Source organism: Lepisosteus platostomus, chromosome 9 (assembly GCF_059453375.1).
Source record: "Lepisosteus platostomus isolate fLepPlt1 chromosome 9, fLepPlt1.hap1, whole genome shotgun sequence".
NCBI classification, from domain to species: domain Eukaryota; kingdom Metazoa; phylum Chordata; class Actinopteri; order Semionotiformes; family Lepisosteidae; genus Lepisosteus; species Lepisosteus platostomus.
In genome coordinates this window covers 17,448,815-17,468,813 of record NC_142619.1, presented here as the reverse complement: position 1 = coordinate 17,468,813, position 19,999 = coordinate 17,448,815, and the positions used below count along the sequence as shown (strand labels likewise).

Sequence of the window (19,999 nt, the reverse complement as noted above, 5' to 3'; positions counted from 1 at the left end):
TGGATACCCCTGGAATATGACATTGCTTTGAACTGAGTAATATCCTTTTATGTGTTTCCAGATCAGTGGCCTAAATGGAATACATTTTTTTATACTGTGTTGACAAAAACTGAGCACAATATTCTCAACAAGGTCTTGCTATTGCACTGTATTTTTAACATCCCTACTTTTATGATACAGCTACTGTATGTGTCATACATGTTTGCCTTTTTACTACTTCCCTACATTATCTTTAAGATGAAAATTATGTCAATAAACACCTGAGACTTTTGTAACAGGGAATTTACTTAAGATCAGTGTTTTCTGTTTTTTGTTATTAGTTTATATTTTTCTACCTGTATCAAACAGACTGAACTGTTCTATATTAAATGTAATCTTCCAGCTGTTTTGTACAGTTTTGAAGTCTAAATCTTTTTGAAATTCCATTGGAGATCTTAAAATCATTGTTTACTAAACCGATCATCAATTAACTTGACTAGTTTGCTATACAAGTATCTAGATAATTGATAAAACTCAGGAAGACTGGTTAGCCTAATAAATATCCCAAGGGTTATTCTACTAATTACATTACCCCAATCCAAGCATTCACCTTTGTCTGTACTCTTTGTTTTCCAGCCATTAACATGTTCATGGTAGAGACAACTATTCAATTGGATCTAACAAGACAGTAATAGGGAACCAAGCCAAGCATGAGGCATTAAAAATAACAGTTCAGATTCATTACCCCCTTTTAGATAATATTTTTTTCTTTCAAAGGGACCAACAAGTTTCAATCAGAATAATGAGAAAATGTCCTTCAAATAATTCTTGTTTTTTTTATTTTTCACTTCTGGTATGTCATAAAGCTGATAACTTATCGTTTTAATTAATTTTTATATGATTTAATTTTATGTTTTAAGTAGTGTTTTCCCAAAGAAATATATTTTAATATAATTCATAAATTTAAAATATATGGACATAGAGCTTGATAGGTAGATTATTTTGTAGTCTTCACAAATTGAAAAGAAAGCCTTATAAGTAGAAAAGAAATCGTCAGCTCATTTATGTAGAGAACTTTAATATATTTCTTTCTAGATTTAAAGAGACTGTAACATGGGTAGAAAACAGTTACAATGGCTCAAATGAAATAAGCAAAAAAAAAGACTTTCAAAGGAATGAATCTTAGGTCTGCAAAATTTTAAGCATTGTTGTCCATGTAACTTTTCCATTTCAGTGACGCATCATTCATAATGTTTAATGTCAGTTTAAATTACATAGGATAAAAAAGTAAAAGACATTAAAAAGTAGTCAGGTTCTATCTGTTTCAAAGCAATTGAAACTGTCACAGTCGCAAAGCCCAAGAATCTTCCAAGCATTTTGCAAGACAAAACTCTGAGCTCAATCCACCTAAGAAAGCAGTGAATCTCTATAGGTTTTACCAGTGCAAATATCTTAACTAATGAATTAACAATTAATTCCGAAGCACCTGTCATTCTAATGGTACAAACCAGGTTAAGCAAATGTAGCTTAAACATCGAATCTAACCATATTACAGTACTTTTAAGCAAGTTTAAGTATTAATTTCAAATAATTATTTAAATAATTAAATAATAATTATTTTAACCATTAAAAATTGGTCAAGTTTTTAGTCAAATTCTGACATAGCAAAATGACTGACAACATGAGCACATAATTCACTGCACTGATGTCACATTGGGAGTAGACAATTTGACTTCAGTAGAAGAGTTCAAATCAGTAGTTAAATACAAACATACAAAGATAACTACTACTATAAAGGTCTACCTTTCTCTCCAGGGAAGAACCATGACCCTTAATACATATGGTAGTGACACAGACAGTTCCAGTAAAGGCATCTCTTTACATGTGATTTCACATGTGCAGGTTATTACACAAACATTTTGGGTACTTCTTATCTCAATCCATTAAAAGCCCACCCCAAATGCCAAACTCGCCCTTTACAGCATTGCTAAAATACAGTGCATGTATATTGAATGAATGAATTGCAAGCCATCTCAGGCATCTAGATGCAGTTGTCAGGGATGCAAAATCAGTTCTGGGAGGTCTTCTGGGAATATGGCACAAAGAAACAAGCACGCGAGAAGCAATCACATCTCTCAAACGTTTCTTTTCTCGAAAAACATCCCCGATTATTTAAAACAGTGGCTCTCAAACTGTGGTACGCGTACCGGCAGTGGTATGTGGAGTGCCGCCAGGTGGTACGCCAAATGACCCTGGAACTGTGTGGTGTGCGCTGAAAAATCGGGCCGGGTTTTCATAATTTGTATTTTAATACGTGTCGAATACGCAGCCTACGTACTACGATACAGTGGGCGCTAATACTTCAGTGGACAAAAAAGATATACTCTGTTATTCTATACCACTCTATAGGAATGCGTGCTACGGATGCAAGTGACCAATTGTATTTAAAAAAAGCTACTGTATCTCCAGCAAATAGGGAGAAAGGAGAATGTGCGTGATTTTGGAACAATGCCAACGCTGTAAACACAGGAATGCATAGAAATACGTGCTACGAACGCAGGTAATCTTGTGAGCACAGGAAAGCGTGATAACAGAAAAATATTTAAGAACTGTTCTAATTTGAGAAAAATACACCGAGTGTCTCTGTTTCGCTCCCATGCGCATTACATAAAAACTAAATAAATACGGAAATAAAAACGGAAACGCGGAAAAATGCAGCCTTGCGGATTGCTAAAGCAGGTAAGCTACACTATTTTTGAAGAAACTTATTTACCGTTGGCAAAAGAGCTGACACGTATTATGTGTGGAGAAAAAGCTGCTAAACAGCTCGACCTGCTGCCCCCCTCCCCGTGAAAGACACAGTCATTCATAGAATTATTGAAATGAAGGGTTATATCAAAAGTACACTCATAGAGCACGTTAAGATGAACAGATGTTTTTCACTGCAATTAGATGAGTCTGTAGTCGAATTGGTCAATTTGCTCTTTTACGTTAGATACGAGTTTGAGGGTATGTCCCATGAAGACTTTCTGTTCTGTAAACCGCTACCAACAGGAACTACAGGAGATCAAAAATTTCAGCTTCTGAATGAATTTATTGGAGAGAATGGCCTCGACTGGATAAAATGCGTCTGAGTTTGTACAGACGGTGCTAGAGCAATGACAAGCCGACATAACGGTGTAGTTGCACGATTTAGAGAGGTTGCTCCAGAAATTAATGTACTGTACGCATTACAACATCCACCGCGAGACCTTTGCCGTCAAGAAAATGCCTGACGATTTAATTTCTGTTAGACTCTGTTGTGAATTGTATCAAGGCTCGAAAGATTAATTAACCTATGCTTTGCTCAACTAGAAAGGCTCACCCCTCTCACTGAAATGGTGCTTTTTTATTAGTTGTTGTTAATGTTTTTTTTCTGTAAAACACTTTGAGAAGCCACCTTTAAAGGCGCTATATCAAATAAAGTTTATTATCATATTTATTATATGTATGTGTGAGTGTGTGTGCATGCGCACTCATGTTGGTCATTGAGAATTTCTGGGGTTCCTTAGAGATGATGACTTGTAGGTGGTACTTGGATGCTTTGGTTGGATTAGGGGTGGTACTTGGTCCAAAAAGTTTGAGAACCACTGATTTAAAAAAAACCTTGTTTCAAAAATGTTGTCCAAGCAGCTTTAAATGAACATAGTCTCTATTCTATGTTTTTATACAGACTTAAAATATTTTGTCCGTCACTGGGACTGAATGCACAATGCACTATATTCAGATATATTTTGAATGATTAATTCCACTATGGAGAAACTGAAGTACTACACAGACATGACTAGTAACTTCATTAAGAAACCAGCAATTTCAAAGTAATGTACAAAGTCTTCTAGGACTACAAATAACATAACTAAGCAGAATCATCACTAGTTATCTCCCATCCTTGATCCTCTGAATTTGTACAACTTTTTTAAATTGTTAATCTATACACATATTTGCTGAGAGATCAATTCCATCTGTTCATTCAGACTAAGCTCTATACAGATTGTCAATATCCAAAACAGTTTTACCCTAATCCTAAAGTACTGTACCAAGTCATTTCTGTATTAACTGAGATCTTAATATATTTCAGTTAACTTATATAACTTATTTATTTAATTAAGTTAACTTCAACATCATATATATATATAAAATGGTTGAGAAGGAAAATAACCATCCCAGCTCCTCTTTGAGAAATGAACAACAATTATACCTCTTTGGAAATAATTATCTCAAGAATCAAAGTGAAACTTAAATATTCTTCAATGGCCACAAGTAACCACTAATTATCTGAAAGCCAGCAAAATGGGAAATGTTGAAACTAAAATATGTAAAAACAGAAAATGTCAGAAGAGGTGTAATATTAACATTACATTCTTCAGGACATCAAGGTCTGTACAATGGTATTTTATTTTTTTGTTGTGTATTTTATTTTTTTTGTTTTCATTATCACTTAGCACAAGTGGGCAGAACTATTGTACTGCATCAACTCAGAGGAATATCTAATCTTTCCCTTTTTCACCTTGTATTTATTACCAAATAAAAGAGCTACTTAATTAAAATAAGAGTAAATCATTTACTATCCAGTAGACATGGTTCTTTATTACAAGTAATTAGATCATTTTCGACTATGCATTTCTTTTAGCAATATTTACCAAACACAGATTCTCAGACATTGCCCAGGTAACCAGTGGTTCTCATCAGGGTCCAACTGCAGCTGCTGAGGAACAAAGCACTGCATTTCACCTTTCCTAGCTCCTCTTGTTGGTGACAGGCTGACCTATTTGTCCAGGAAGACAACTGGAAAATAGACTGCATGCCAGACTATAAACACTTCTAAATTTGACAACTTAGGTAGTTTGCTCATTTGGCCCTATAAGGATTCACATCGACATAATACTGGGCATTACACAAAGCCTGAAATGATGTGTAAGTGGACAAACAGGCAAGTACTAAGGTCCTGATAGACCTTATGTACCAGCATCCTTTTGTTTCTTACAAAATGCTGAATCCAGTCAAATTAATGGGACTTTAATAGCTTAATTGAAACATCAGAAGCTTAGAACAAGACATACAGAAAAAACTAAACCTAAGAAAGTGAAGATGCATGTTTGCTTTTTTCCTCTTTAGAGAACATAATTTAAACTGGAATAAAAAGGAGCATTTTCTTGGTTCACCGCAAGTTCTTAATGTACAACTGTAAGAAAAAAAATAATTTTAAAAGAAATGCTACAGCATGCATGACCTGTTTGACCCCTCACATTTATAAAAAGATTTTATAAATCATCATGTCCTTGTAGCTCTTCATAACAACTATTGTGAATGCTCCTCTCATTCACAGGCACTGTAACACAGTTCTAGGCAAACTGATAGATACTTTATTGATCCAGTGAGGGAAATTGCAGAATTGGAAATAGAATACGATTTAAATCTGCAACTTTCTTCAGATTAAATTCCACTTAAAGTATCTGACTCAAATTCTTATTTTACTCCAGCTATGAAATATGCCACTATACACAAATCTATCTCACCACTGCTTTATATCAGCTGCCAAGCACACAAAATTGAATAAGCATATACCGTACTGTGTATCTTAAACATTACAGATAAATCTGCCTAAAGCATCAGAAAAAAATGTGGACTCCATAAAGACGTTGGCCTGAAAGAAATGAAAAGCCATAAAAGCAATACCAGAAGAAGAAAAGGGAGGCCAGTTTGAAGTATTTTGCTAACTCAAATTAAAATTCATACTATTTATAAATTCTTATATTGTTATCTGAGCTGTTGAACATTTCCACTTTTCAACAAAACTGTAACTACAAACCCATGAAAACCACATTTTTATTTTAACAAAAAGATGTTTAAAGAAATCTAAAGGGCACAATAATTACCTCTTAGATCTGCTTTCAGATGGACAAATCACATGCAAATGTTTGGGCTTCACTGCTGGAAAATTGTTCCAATTACATTACCCTTATTTAGTCTTCTAAACAAGTCTGATGCTATGATTTACCTGGCACTACCATCATTGATTTTTAACAATGGTTTTTTAAATAGATACAAGGAAACTCTTAAACTGAGTGGCAATTCCCCAGAAAAGAAAAATATATGAATCTAACAGATTAAGATAAATATGCAACCTGTAATCTAATGGTTCCTCCTTCTAGAAGAACAACTTCTGTGAATAACTGCAACCAATATGTACAACAATCCAACTTCAATGTTGTTGAAAAAAGTAATGTCATAGAAGATATTCAAAACTCAGAATCCCAAGTCTTACATAGAATTCAAGTACTTTTACATTTTGAGCATCTGCACAAATTTCATCTGTTATCCTGCATACAGTATATACACTACAATAAGTTACAGTATGTTCTTGAAGCACAGAAAAGATGCAATAAACATAGCCCTTGTGCTCTGCTGACCTGTAATAATCTACTTTTAAAATTTAGTAAAAGGTTAATCTGTCAAATACATTCTTAACCCAGAAGCATATTAAATTGTAAATTGTAAATTATTTCCAATGTACTGTACATTCTCAGTGTTATTTTAAGCTAGGACCCTTTAATTAACTAGAATTACTGCCAAAGAAAAATAAAAGAAGGGGACAAAATATAGCCATTTAGCTGTTTAAAAACTTTAAATACATTTAAGCTTCTATTTCAGGAGGCATTGATCCTGTAATTAACACTATTCTGGGGCTGCTCTTTGATCTAAGGTTGAGGAAAGCTTCTCAGCTTTACCTGTTACCTTAGCTGAGAATTTTTATCCTGGCTCAGCATTGCTGAGTATGAGCTTGCCTCCCAAGTCCTGTGCAGTTCTATTATAAGAAATTGGACTCCTTGCGATTGACTCTCTGCTCTGTCTCATCCATCAAAGTGCCACACAGGGCCTGACAGTGGCATATCGCTTCCAGGTGTCAGGAGGCAGAATTCTGTGCTATATTTGAAGACTGACAACAGTCTTCATCACAGCCCTTCTCATGCCACCCTTTCAATTGGCACATGCTTTTCGCAAACCTCCCTCACACCACCTGTGAGCCACCTTATGTGTCACATTGCAAAGCCCCTACCCGGTGGGATTACTCTGAGCAGAAATAATCGCACCGCTGAAACCTGTCTTTGAAACTCAATTCGAGGCATGAGCACGTTTCATATTTTGTACCAAAGAGCATTTTTCACACATTACATCACTTTCAATCACGGCTCAGCCAACTCAGGATCGCGGTGGCCTGGAGCCTGGCCACTGGGAAGCAGTGGGTGCTAGGCGGGATACACTCTGGTTTGAATGCCAGTCCATCGCAGGGCACACACAGACATACACAGAAACATGCCCACTCTCATGGCCAGGTTTTACTGAACTAACCTACCAGCATGTGTTTAGACTGCAGGAGGAAACTAGAGCACCCAGTCTAAACCCATGTGAACACTGGGAGAAAATACAAACTCCACAGAGGTAGCACCCCAACATTTGAACCCAGAGCCCCAGCGGTGCTAACCACTAGACCACCCATTTTTTCACAAAGACAATAGATATTTGTAAAGAAAATATTCTGTTTTTTGGAACTAGTCACTTAATTCCTCAGTTTTTTCCCATCCCCACAATACATTTGTCTTTCCACAACAAGCAGTGTTTTAGTGAAGAGTCCCCTTGTGAAATGTATCCAGCAAAAAAGGTTGCCGTAACACAATTCACATTTCCAATAACATTTTTTACATGCTGTCACTTTTACCATCGTGCTTTTGTACCTTTCCAACAAATGCAAGTTATCTCTGATAAATGTTTTTGTAATATTGAAGAACATTTTACAAAGTATTTAACATAGGCCTTTTTTTTCTTTTTCAGAAATGAACAGTTCAGTCAGATGATTTGCATGCATCATAAACAGAACTGATTAATTTAATTGTAACATAATCTCTTGTCCATCTTGTACAGCCATTGTATAACAAGTTTGCAAACAAACATTGGTGACAGTGGAAATAATGTTTTAATTGAGTGCAAAATTAAACATACTGTATACAGTAAGGCTTTCAACACGGGATGCTTGGAGCTTTCCTGTTCTAGATATTTTAAAAGTATAAAAATGTAAAGAACCTACAGCCTGTTTTACATCTATGCATATCAGAATCTGATTATGATGGTATTTAGAATATCTTTTAACGTCATGGAAAGAGTTAAAAAAATATATTCAATTAGGTATCCCTTCAACAGATTTCATTGAGAACTAAAAATGGTGCTTTAATATGACAGTATATTAAAAAAGATGATAGAAACATTGTGCATCAATAGTAACCATACACTTACATATCCCAAGATAGTATGGTCAGTATGAAAACCAACTACTATACCCCCAACTTGTCACACCCTACAATGTATTCATTTTCCTATACATTACTGAGTGTAGTTTTCTGTTCTTAAAATGTGCCTTAGTAACTAAAAATAAAAACTTTCTTGAATAAACTTTGGCTTACACTGACTTTAACAAGAATGTCCCTATAAGCATCTCAAGGTGCCCTTATGCTGAGATAATGAAATCACAGTCATAATGAGACAGAGAAATCTTTTTATGGGCCTAATTCATATATATATATACTGTACTGTATATAACTTTAAAAAGGGGAGAATGACTGTAGAAGGGTTTCAAAGAAAGTTCCTTGCATACTACACAATTGCATTTGTCCAGAGATCTCCCTGGATGCTTTAGAACAAAGGGAGAGGAAAACTCTCACATTCAACAGTAATAAATCCACTATTAACAAAAGAGAACACAAACCAGCATGTTCTCAAGTATTCACAATCCTCAAAGGCATGGAGAAAGTAAACCCAGAAGCCCTCTTCAGACTAGTGAAACATGAATAAGAAGACACAAGTGAGATCTACATTGAAGTGCATTTAAAATGGAGAACAGGGGCTCTCCAATACCCTTCTTCTTAAATGGTTTACTTCCATCAGTATTGTGGAGGTACAAAACAAGCTACTGTACCAATCCATGTTGTTGAAGCTGATGCTCTAGCTTCTTTTGAGAAATGACTGGATGAGATCCTTGAATCTATTAGCTACTATTAACGAAGCTATAGCAGATGGACTTAACGACCTCCTCTCATTTGATTCATAATACCTTATGGTTTTTTTATTCTTTTGTTCAACATGACACAGGGCAGGAATTCCTGATGTCAGCTACAACCTAGTCTCATTGGAGTACTTTTACATAAATCTAGGCTCTAGCGCCAACTAAATAAATGAATTAAAAAAAACAAGCTCTAGGAATATAAAACACCACTATCTTTTGAGTGTACAATAGCCCAAGACCTTAAAGAAATTTAAAGCAAACAGCACCTGATTTCTGGCTTTATAAAACCTTGAAAACATTAAACACATTATGTAATAATATCATCATATACACTCCTAAGTATGTCTGACATATTTGTGAAGTGACATTTTTGAAAGGGGAAGCTTTGTGCAGTGAATGCATCAATGAGCTGAACCTTCATGAAATGCTGTATATTTGATTTGGCAGGGCTTAGTGGGAGTGTTATTTCCACAATGAAATAAGACTGTATGCATCTTCATATTAATTTTGTTCACTGGGCAACCCAATTTGTTGATCCATGCAGTAATTTTAATTAAAAATTGAAATTGAACAGGGAATAGATCAGTCACTAAAGCATCTTCTTTTTATTATAAATAAATTAACTTTTCTGTTCTAAGAACTCCACACAATGCAACTCAATTACAAGAGCAAAAGCATTTGTATTTGTCCCTGTCAATACTGGAAAACGCAGCATTACATTCTTAAAAGTCATACATTTACTGCAAATCATATATTTCTTCAGGGGAATTACCACATTCTTGCCACATTTCTTTATTTTTGCCACAGATTCTTTCATTCACTGATATGCAAATATTGATTGAATGACAAAGCTACTGCTTTTCATGTTGTTTAAATAGTATGCAAGTATGTGATATTTTTATGTTATTCCTTTGTGTTAATGTAAACCCAATTTCTGTTTAATTCTAAGTCTTACTATTGGTTTCATGAAGGTTGATGCTGTGAAGAGGTCTGTGAAAAAGATTTTTTGGCAGGTTTGAAAAGCTATGAAGAACAAACGGTGAGAGAAATTGTAGCAGTGAATCGGCTTTGCAGCTTTCTCCTACAATGAATAAGAAGCTCAGAGGAATGCCAACAAAACCATAATGCTGAAATAAATAACAGTATCTGCTGTTCTAAATTCTTTGAGTTGACATTGACACCATCCATTTGATGAACATTTTAAAACCATTTCAAATGTAGGCCACAAAATAAAATATCTGACACAAAATTTAGCATACAGTTAGGGACTATCCTCTAACCACTTTATTTTTTTCATGTAAAGCAGCAATTTGGAAGATATTGTATGCCTATATCATTTGAGTACTCTGTGTAGTGAGATGGGGAAAGGAAAACTAATAATTAGATCATCTTGTACTTAGTGAGTGTGTGTGAGAGAGTGGTAGTAATTGTTTTTCAATATTAGACAGAGAAAGTGGAATGTCTTGTTAAGTTATTAGATTATTAGATTTAATTTACACCTGCTGTATTTTTCAACTGATAAATTAAATTGGTCTTAAAGATTAAAACAGATAAACGTTTAATAGACCTTACTGCTCTAATCAAATGAGTTAAGTGGAAATATTTGGACATTACATGAAAAAGCAGTTAACTGCCTTAATGTTTTTTTATCTCGACAATATTGGACACGGTAACATAACTCTTAAGTGTCACTAAACTGAGCTGATGCAATGACTTGGTCTTCATTATTGTATTTTCGTTTTTTTCTCTATTTTTGATTCAGGACATCTATGTTTAAAACAGAGTTACTTTTGGAATATTGAAACCTGAGAGGGGAAAGGGTCTACATTTGCACAACTAACAATGTGCTGCTCTTCAGCTAATTTCAATTAGCACATTTAAGCTACACCATCCCAAGTGAACAGCAACGTCATACTGCATCGACTTCTGGCACCAAGCTTCACTGTTCACATCAATGATATTAACAGTACTAACAGCAAAGTTATTTATTTTTAGAGTGCCAAGGAACAAAGCTGCTAGAGCCCTATTCCCATAGTTTGGATTCTTTTTCTTCTGCCTGCCATTATTTGGTAAAGCCAATGTAATGAAAACTCTGACCACATTATTGGATATTTTGGTTACCTGAAAATGAACACTGTAGAGGTCTGAATATTTATGGACCATGTAATACCATGACAATGATCAAATTCTGTTCCTGAGTTGATTGGTTACATTGGCTGCCATCTTTGATATGACAACAAACAAAAACTGTGATGCTGAATTAATTGAAACCTGGTATATTTAAAGTAGTAGTTCAGGGGGTAGTTCACACACTAGAAGAAGGTTCCACGGCCGAAACGTTGTGTTTTCTTTCTTCTTTATTCAGCATGGAATAAACCTATTACTTGTTCCTTTGCAGCCTATGCATGCTGATGCAGCTACCCACCTGAACATACAGCCTACACTTGCTGCGACCCACTATGCCTTCCTCCAAATCTTTTTCTAGATCTCTTCGTCCTTTAGATACCTTTTCTTTCCTTCCACTTGCCTGCTTCTCTCACTAAACCATATTTAAAGTAGGCTGAGCCTCCAGTCAGGCTTCATCATGGGTAGATGTGATCTTAAAAAAAAAAACTCCTAACACACTAATCAAACTGAATATCTCTATATTGTATATTGCTTAGTGATACAGTGTGCAACGCTTATTAGTTCATGTGGCTCCAGCGCTCAATTGGATCTACACTGAACATTGAAATGAATCTGATATGTTTTCATCACATAGTCGTGGCACCTCTAAGCATGTTTTTGGGAGTTCCTCAAAATTTCAGAAGTTGCTTTCTTGAAAACCAATGAAAGTACAGATTTAAAACTTGGTACATAATGTTAGCTCATGTCCAAGTCCATTTAGATTTATTTAATACTATAATGGTGGTGGAGTAGATAGAAGGGTTGAGTTGCTTTGCCTAGAGGGTGACTGTAGACAGTGTGATAATTACTACAGAACACAAACCGCCCCATATACCCTGGTGAAAAATTACCTCTTCCCTGACCTCTAACATTCCTAAAGCCTATGTGCAAAATCTTTTTATAGCTCCTTACAGAGTGCACATGGGATCATGGCTATTCTCTAATAACCAGGAAGATCATTTTTGCTGTGAAAAGATGTGTCAGATGAGTCAGCTATTAATTACACTTGTTAATAAATATAAATTATTAGTTTTGTACGTATCATCCATGACCTTCAATCAAATCATTTGGAGAGAAAATGGTGATTAAAGTCACATATTAGTATACAGGGACTTGGGTCCATAAAGCTGGCTCTGATACTAGCTGGCTGATGTCTGTTAAGTCCCTCCTAATCACAACAGCTAGGACTAAATCCCTCAAGATGAGGATCATCTATCATTAGGTTACCATTAAAAAACTGGAAAACACAATGGTATTTTCTACTGATGCAGTGCTAAATATCTGTTTATGAGATTTCTTTACTTTGAAAGGTTTTCAAATGTATGAAATATAAAAAGTGTCAAGGATGACAGCTTATATCAGTCAAAAAGAGATCATTAGATATAATTTAGCCCACATTGCCCCATTCCAGATAAAGTATTTTAATCATAGGTTAGGACAGACATTTAAGATTTAACATTTAGGTTTAGAATACACAAATTATTTTTGCCAATTAAAACAATTTTTAAAGTCGCAGTGTTTGACTAAATTTAGACACTGAGATTTGCACCCCACTGTCAGTAATCAGCCCTTTTTACTAAAAGTGTTTTTTCTTTTCCCAGTGCAATACTGTTGGGAGTTATTTCTAATTTAAATGTACTTTGCTGAGCACCTGGTTTAATATGCTGTGTGAAGCCCACTTCACACATGTAGAATGACATCTTCCTAAGGTTTTTTTGCCTGCTTTTCAGATCCCAACACTCACCTCCTCCGAGTAATGGAAGTAATTCTCTTTTTTAATAGCAGATTAATGCCAGAATTTCATATAGATTGATTTTTTTCTGACTGCCCCAGCATAGTCATTATTACCTTACTTTCTGGCACTGGCTTCTTTACTTAAAAATAAGCTTTGTTTGATTTTTATAAAAGTATTAAGGGGCTGATGTATTTCCTAATCTATTCATTCTTTGTTCAGAATAATATATACATTTCAAGTGAATTAAACCGAAATGAAGCAGTTTTTCATCACACCGATATTCACATTAATAATACAATTTAAAAATAAGGAATAAAATGTTATAAAATTGACAAATCAATCAAGAGATAAAAAATGACTAAAGACTAAAAACTGCCATCTTTTTTTTCTGTTTGAGCTCTCTGAAATATCCCTAAAGCAAAATCTAATCCTTCTGGCCTACCTCTGTCACACAGCTCTCTCTTTGTGTTGTCAGTCTGATGAGTCACGGCCAAATGACTTCAGAGCTAACAGTATGTGTTAGCACAATATTTTTGAAAAAATATTAATAACATTATGTTCTGCCCTTTAAAATTAGTATCAGTTCAGTTTAGTATACTAATGTGGCATGTCCATAGACAGAAACCTATTTTGTTCTGCTACATACAAATACCACAAAAACCTTGGTTTGATGTCTTTATTACTAAAGATTTTCTTTTTTCCCCCGCTCACTCTCTTTATTTGGCAAAACCACATTAAACATGAGGGAGGAGATCTCTCTACCAGTGTTACATGACTTGCTGAATATTGCTGTCACAATGTTACAGTGCTTTACCAATTACCTTGCATTTTTTAATACTCATATGTTCTGCTCAAAGCTTCATCCATCATATGTTAGGGTATTTGAATAGCAAAGACGATGAACTAAAAATAAATATGGAAATCTTACACCTCTGGGCATGAATGTTTACTTAGTTTAAATTCTAATTAATGCAATTTTAAAATTGTTTGCCTTGTGTACACTGTACTCTCTGAACCGAACATTAAAGTTATAAATAATACATTATCTGCACCTTCAGAGGTTACATAATTTAAAACACGGAGGCTGCGAGAACATTAGTATAAACCTCATAACAGGCGAACACACCCTGGAGCGATGCATTTCATTTTACCCTGATACTGGATGCTAGCAGGTATCAAGGAAAAAAACGATTTACAGACACGACAGAGAAAGATGTATGCCACCCCCAGTTTTAAGACATCTTGGGTACTCCTTTTCTCTTCAGCAAAAAGCATCTCCAAAAGCAGCAAAGGTATTATGAATGAGATGTTATAGATGGACAGATGGCTCAGTTTCAGGTAAAACCAATCTTGGTTGACATTTATCCTGCATTCTCACTTCATCTGAGGGATGACACAGCATTGTGGAGTGAAGCTAGACAGGCAGCAACATCAGCAGCAGCAATGGAAAAAGAAGAGGAGAGGTCATAATCAGATCATGCATATTTTTAAGTATTGGCAGGTAAGACAACACTGTATATGACATTTTTGTACTACGTCTTAAAGGAAGGTTTCTGCTCAGTCTGATATATTTTCTTTTTGGGACATCAACACTCTTGAGGAAGATCTAACACTGAGGAAGAGACATCAGCACAGGCTTTCGGCCTCCTGCTTTACATCATCTTTACATCATTTTTGTACATCATGAAATACAAAAAACAGTTTAGCACTGCTGCCCCTTGCCAGAGCTTGCAGTTCTCCACAAGACAAAGAAGCCCCGCTGTTCTGTTTTGTCTAGTATCACAGTGTGAAGCGGATGGCAGGATGATGTGCGTATTGTGTGTGGTCTTCTTCTTCCTAAGGCTCATCTGATTTTGTAGCAATAAGCTAGGTTCAATTTTAATTCACAAATACAATTAATTGACAAAACAGGATCTATAAATATCAGGCTATTCCAAACAGTATTTAGAAAAAAAAACAGCAAATCGAATTCAGAAAATAATTACTGGCCACTTTTTTTTTAAAATCTATTTCTTATTCAGCAGAAGTAATGCATATTCACTCTAGGGGCTGAGCGGAAATCCAAGGGAGCCCATTGAAAACTGCAATTCACTGTAAGCCTTCCAACTGGGAAGTCTATTTATGGTTAAGAATGGAGCGACTAATTAAAGCAAAGCCAACGGGTCATTCGTCACTCCTCACATGCCCAGCTGCGACTATAGACCTCCAGTTTGAAGTTACCAAGTTAAGAAGGCCAAGAAAGATTTCGAGGACTTTGCAAGCATTCCACATATACTTAAAGTAATTCTTGGAATATGAGGGCTTACAGCCCTGAGTGTAAATGTGCTTTTGAGACAAGGAGAGGAGGCAGATGTGGAAATTTGGCACCTGTTTCTAGAAACACATCTTGAGTCACATTTGTCATCACCATGAAGGAAATGAGGCACTTTGCTGACTTTAAGAGTTTGGATTTCCTCTTTGATACATGTGAGAAGACACTTTCCTTGAGCAGATTAGCTTTTAACAAGCAACCAAAAACTACAGAAGATTTGATAGAGAAATGCTTGAGACCACTCCCAGCGCAAGACGTGTGGCAGATGAAAAGCTTACTCCATTTCAGTCTTTTTCATTAATCTTAACTGACCTCAAGAAAAAAAATCTCTTGCATACAAACACTTACAATTCCATGTTAACACTACAATATAAAACTGTATTCTAAATATTTTATGTTTCTATATAAAACCTTTCATTATTGATACAAAATAAGAAAAATGTTCTTTAAAATGCACATGATATTCTGCATGACTTCTAGGCCCTCATTTCCCCTCAGACACTAATGCTGCAGTCCACTACTAATAGAACTGACAAAGCTGTTCCCTGATGAATCTAACAATCCAAAGGTCAGGTTCTTTTCTCCCTCGAGCTCTTAAGGATACTACAGGAAATGCAGTAACTGTTGCACATGTGCAAAATAACGGCAACAAAATACACAAAACTATAGACCCTCCAAAGCACTTAAAAGGAAAGGGAAACTACTGGTACTATAGTCAATTTCCACTCCCAAAACATTCAAATTTTAAAATAGGAACATTTACATGGTATATTCTCAGGAACACAGATGTACTTTACGAGATGTATAATTATTTTTAAGGACATGCAGAACTTTTACAGAACAAAAGATGCTAATGTATTTATTGGACATAATTCTTATATATATATATATGTTTTTACTAAAGAAAGGAAAATATATTCTTTGTTGTGAATTAAGAGTATTAACCAAACTCAAATTGAAACACTGTGAATAACTTTGGGATTTCATGTTTTAAAATTTCAGACATCTTTTGTTAAACATGTTCTTGATAAACATCACAAAACACATTATTACTTTCTAAGGTTTATGCAACTGAATTGGGAAACCGTTTGAGGTCTGTAAGATTTGCATAACTTAAAACCTATTGGCATTAATAAAAAAAGAAATCAGAAGCAAAAAGAGGCAGAAGAGGAAGGCATTAATTTCATCAGTGATGATGCTACGGCTTCTTTACTGTATACAGTAGCTCTACATGATTTGCCAGTCAGTTTGTAGCACGTTTCTTTATGTGACATCTTCAAGATCATATATTCTGAGACAAGACAACAGTAATATATATTGTTTCACCATGCTACTGTACATCTGCCTTCTCTAGGTAAGGTCATCAAGAACTCTGCCATGTGTTCTGTCTTTTCTCCCATATACCACTTCTGCATCGTCTGCATTCTCTGGATTCTTCTGCTTATCTACTGGCCTTTCCATTGGGTACATCCTACCGCTAATTCCTTCTACCTTGTTTTAATTCATTTAATTCCCTAAGCTCATGTGCTACTAACCACCTGGTGTTGTACTCACTTCACTCTTTCTCTTCACAATCACACTCCTGGTAGAACAAGCTGGTTGCAAACATCAGAAAAGACCAGCTCTGATGACCTTTTGTTGGCTTATCAGAAGTTGTCTTTGACTACACGCATGATTCCTATACCCTGCCTGCTTTGATGCCTACATTTCTGCCCTGCAATATTCGACATTTACTACAGAATTTTACAATTGTCTTTCTGTAAATTCCTATTCTACGATTGATATTATCTTGCTTTCTACCCACCTCATTGACTAGCCTGTGGCATACATTGTACTATACTTAATTTCTTCCATTGCTGAGTTATAATGGGTTCCTCAATGAGTTATTACGCACTGGGGTATAATGCATGATCATTAGATAATTATATAATGCTTTATTATACTGCTTTGGATATTACACTATGCAACTTAGTTATTATCTGCGAAAATTCAGAATCTCGAAAAATACTAGCTGTGATTATGGAAGAAAACAAGGTCATTTAAATAACTAATATTTTATAATGGAATTTCTATACTTATTCAAATTGTCTAAGTTAATGTTCTGGAACTTGATCTACTGTATGTTGCAAAATATGTCATCTTTAAAACGGACCTAAAAATCTTTCTTGATTTTTTACTGCATTAATAGTTGGTAGTTATCTCAAATACTAAAAATCAAAGTGTTAAATTCAGAGAAAGAACTTCTATTGAAGGGACTGTTGTATTTGAGACCTCTGTTCTCAAGGATTTAAGTCATGGCACTGTACAATTTATTGAGCGTGACAAAAGCTATAGGACTTTAGTGTTGCACAGTTAGGCTTTCATCGTTAAGATGGTGAGCCACATAAAAGTTAACCATCTTAGTCTTGAGATGATTCACATCATTCAATCAATACATCAATGCAGACGCAAAATATAAGAAACGCTCAGAAATCCATCCTTCCAATTTCTAAGCGTTTTTTAGCAATTCAGGCTCGTGGGGGAGCAATGCCGCAATGGTAACCACCGCGCCACTGTGTCTCCTACTACATTCATAAATCATAAACTAAAATAATAATTGACAATAATAATACCTGGAAAACAATTAATATGTAAATCGAAATAAAACAGTCATAATCAAGCAGGTCACTCACATAAAATGTGTCTTCTGGAGGTCTCAATGTGTTTGTAAATTTCAACAGGTTCCCTTTGGCACCATCTTTAAAATCAATCCATCCAGTAGTAGTCTCAATAGACCAAGAGGTCTTTAAATAGCTTCCTTAGCATATGGCATTAGTCTTTATGTGTATTAATATGCATTCTTCTAACATAGATTTGAAATTTGCAAATGCTTCTTTGAAGGCCTTGACTACATTGTCATCGAAGAGCCCATGGCACGGTAAGAGAAGGGCTGTTAATCCAGGTGTCCTGGGTTTGTTCAAAGTGGCCAGTTCTCATTAATTCAATTGGTTCAGTATTTTTTCAAGTAAGTGGGTCTTCTTGCACATGATGGCTGCTGCTTTGTCAGTCATGTTGGTGCTGCCGTACAGGGGTGGATGAAGTGGGTTTTCTCCTGTATGTAAAGCACTTTGGCATCCATTGGGATGAAAGGTGCTAAATAAAAGCCACAAACCATTCTTATTAATGTTAATTATTCATTGGGATGTATTTTTGTCATCCTATCAAATGCCCTCACATTTCATTTTCTGCAGGCACATTACTGTATCTGGATTTGGTTGAGCTTTTTTATTGGTCTGCTGTTATTGTTGCCTCTGAAGCTTTTACTGAAAGTCAAATTTGTTTTGTGGAACAGAAAAAGTAGTGGAAATTACTGAAATAATCTCAATGCACACTGATTGGGATTTCTTGCCTAAAACTCCAGATGAACCTTATTAACTGCATATTCATGGTATATTAATGCTCTTTACTGAAACTAAAATCAAGATGTGATTATGACTGCATACTATCAATTAAAATACTCAAATAAATAAATAAAGTACATTATATTTTCTAAAAACTTATTAAAATATGCAATTTCGATAGTGATTTAATTGACAATTTGTCATCACTGTCACTAAGTTTTGTGCCAGAGTACACTTTGTATGAGTCTTAGGTAAAAGATTTGGTTAGACTCCATCATCCCGTTAATAGATGAATCAGTATAAAATTCAGTTTACTCCTTTAATCAGACCAAAAAACACTTTTATGGCACAAAGTCTATCCTAATCCAAAAAAACAAGGAGCGATAAAAACAGCCCTGGCCTTATCCAGTATTAAAATTGATAGAGTCCATAACATCTTCACTTCTATTACAGTGTTTGGTTCAGCCTACGCCCAACTTTAAAGCAACAAGATAACACATTAATCTCACTAGGCTCAATGTCAGGATGCTACAAATGGTTATAAAAAACAACCGATTCTTTCTAGTGAAATAAAAAAAAAATTAAATGTCTTTTTAAAGCGTGTTTTAAAAAACATGCTATGTCTTCAATTCGATGACAAAAAGATAAAAAAAACCCACCAACAAATACAATTTTCCACATTTAGTTTCAGGAAATAAGTAAAGCTGTTCTGCTGCAGATTTTTCTCTCCGGCTTCATACCCATAGTGATTAGTGGCAAGCTATGAAAACAATGGGGGGAAAGCAAAACAGGCATCTGCTTCAGTTCCTCCTACACAATAAGGGAACTTGCCATATGGATAAAAGCAAAGGAAAGGTGTCGGGCCAGCATTGGGTGATCGGCGAACGCAGGATACGTGGCCCTGAGAAGAAGCATGTGGGGGATTTACAACATGTGCATCTCCGTCATCGGCAGAGGCCTGCTGTGCCAGCACACCTGTGCATACTGGGTCCAGTGTGGGCGTGAGGCTGTGGCTCTGTGGCGAGAAATGAGCTCTGAGCAGGGGGGGGGGATCTGACGCCAAACAGGTCTGCAGGGGCCAATTTTCACGCCCGTCACCTGATGCTCTCAGACACCTTCCACACTGCATCACGCCTTCTCCTCCAAAAGTAACTCCTCAGAAAAAAGTTCAAGTTAAGAAACAGGAGATGTTAATTCCTTGTTGAAGAGTAGAAAATATTTGTTTCTGCCATGCAGCCTTCTTCATCACACTCTTGACGACGCGGACATGTAGCACAACTGAACTGTTATTCTCTTTTTTATCTTTTCAGCACGGCACTAAACTATTAGTGTTT

General features: G+C 35.5%; 1 protein-coding gene and 1 long non-coding RNA gene across 6 annotated transcripts in view; one reads left to right on the top strand and one right to left on the bottom strand.

Annotated features, from left to right (window-relative positions):
- LOC148654577 (uncharacterized) overlaps positions 1-2,603 on the top strand; it is a 157,901-nt gene extending 155,298 nt beyond the window's left edge. The window contains exon 3 of the long non-coding RNA XR_015941496.1: positions 2,449-2,603. This is a non-coding gene — a long non-coding RNA (uncharacterized LOC148654577). The remainder of the gene's footprint in view (positions 1-2,448) is intronic.
- Positions 1-19,999, bottom strand: part of LOC148654576 (tetraspanin-9) — a 195,763-nt gene that overhangs the window by 40,339 nt on the left and 135,425 nt on the right. The gene's annotated exons all lie outside the window — the stretch shown is intronic.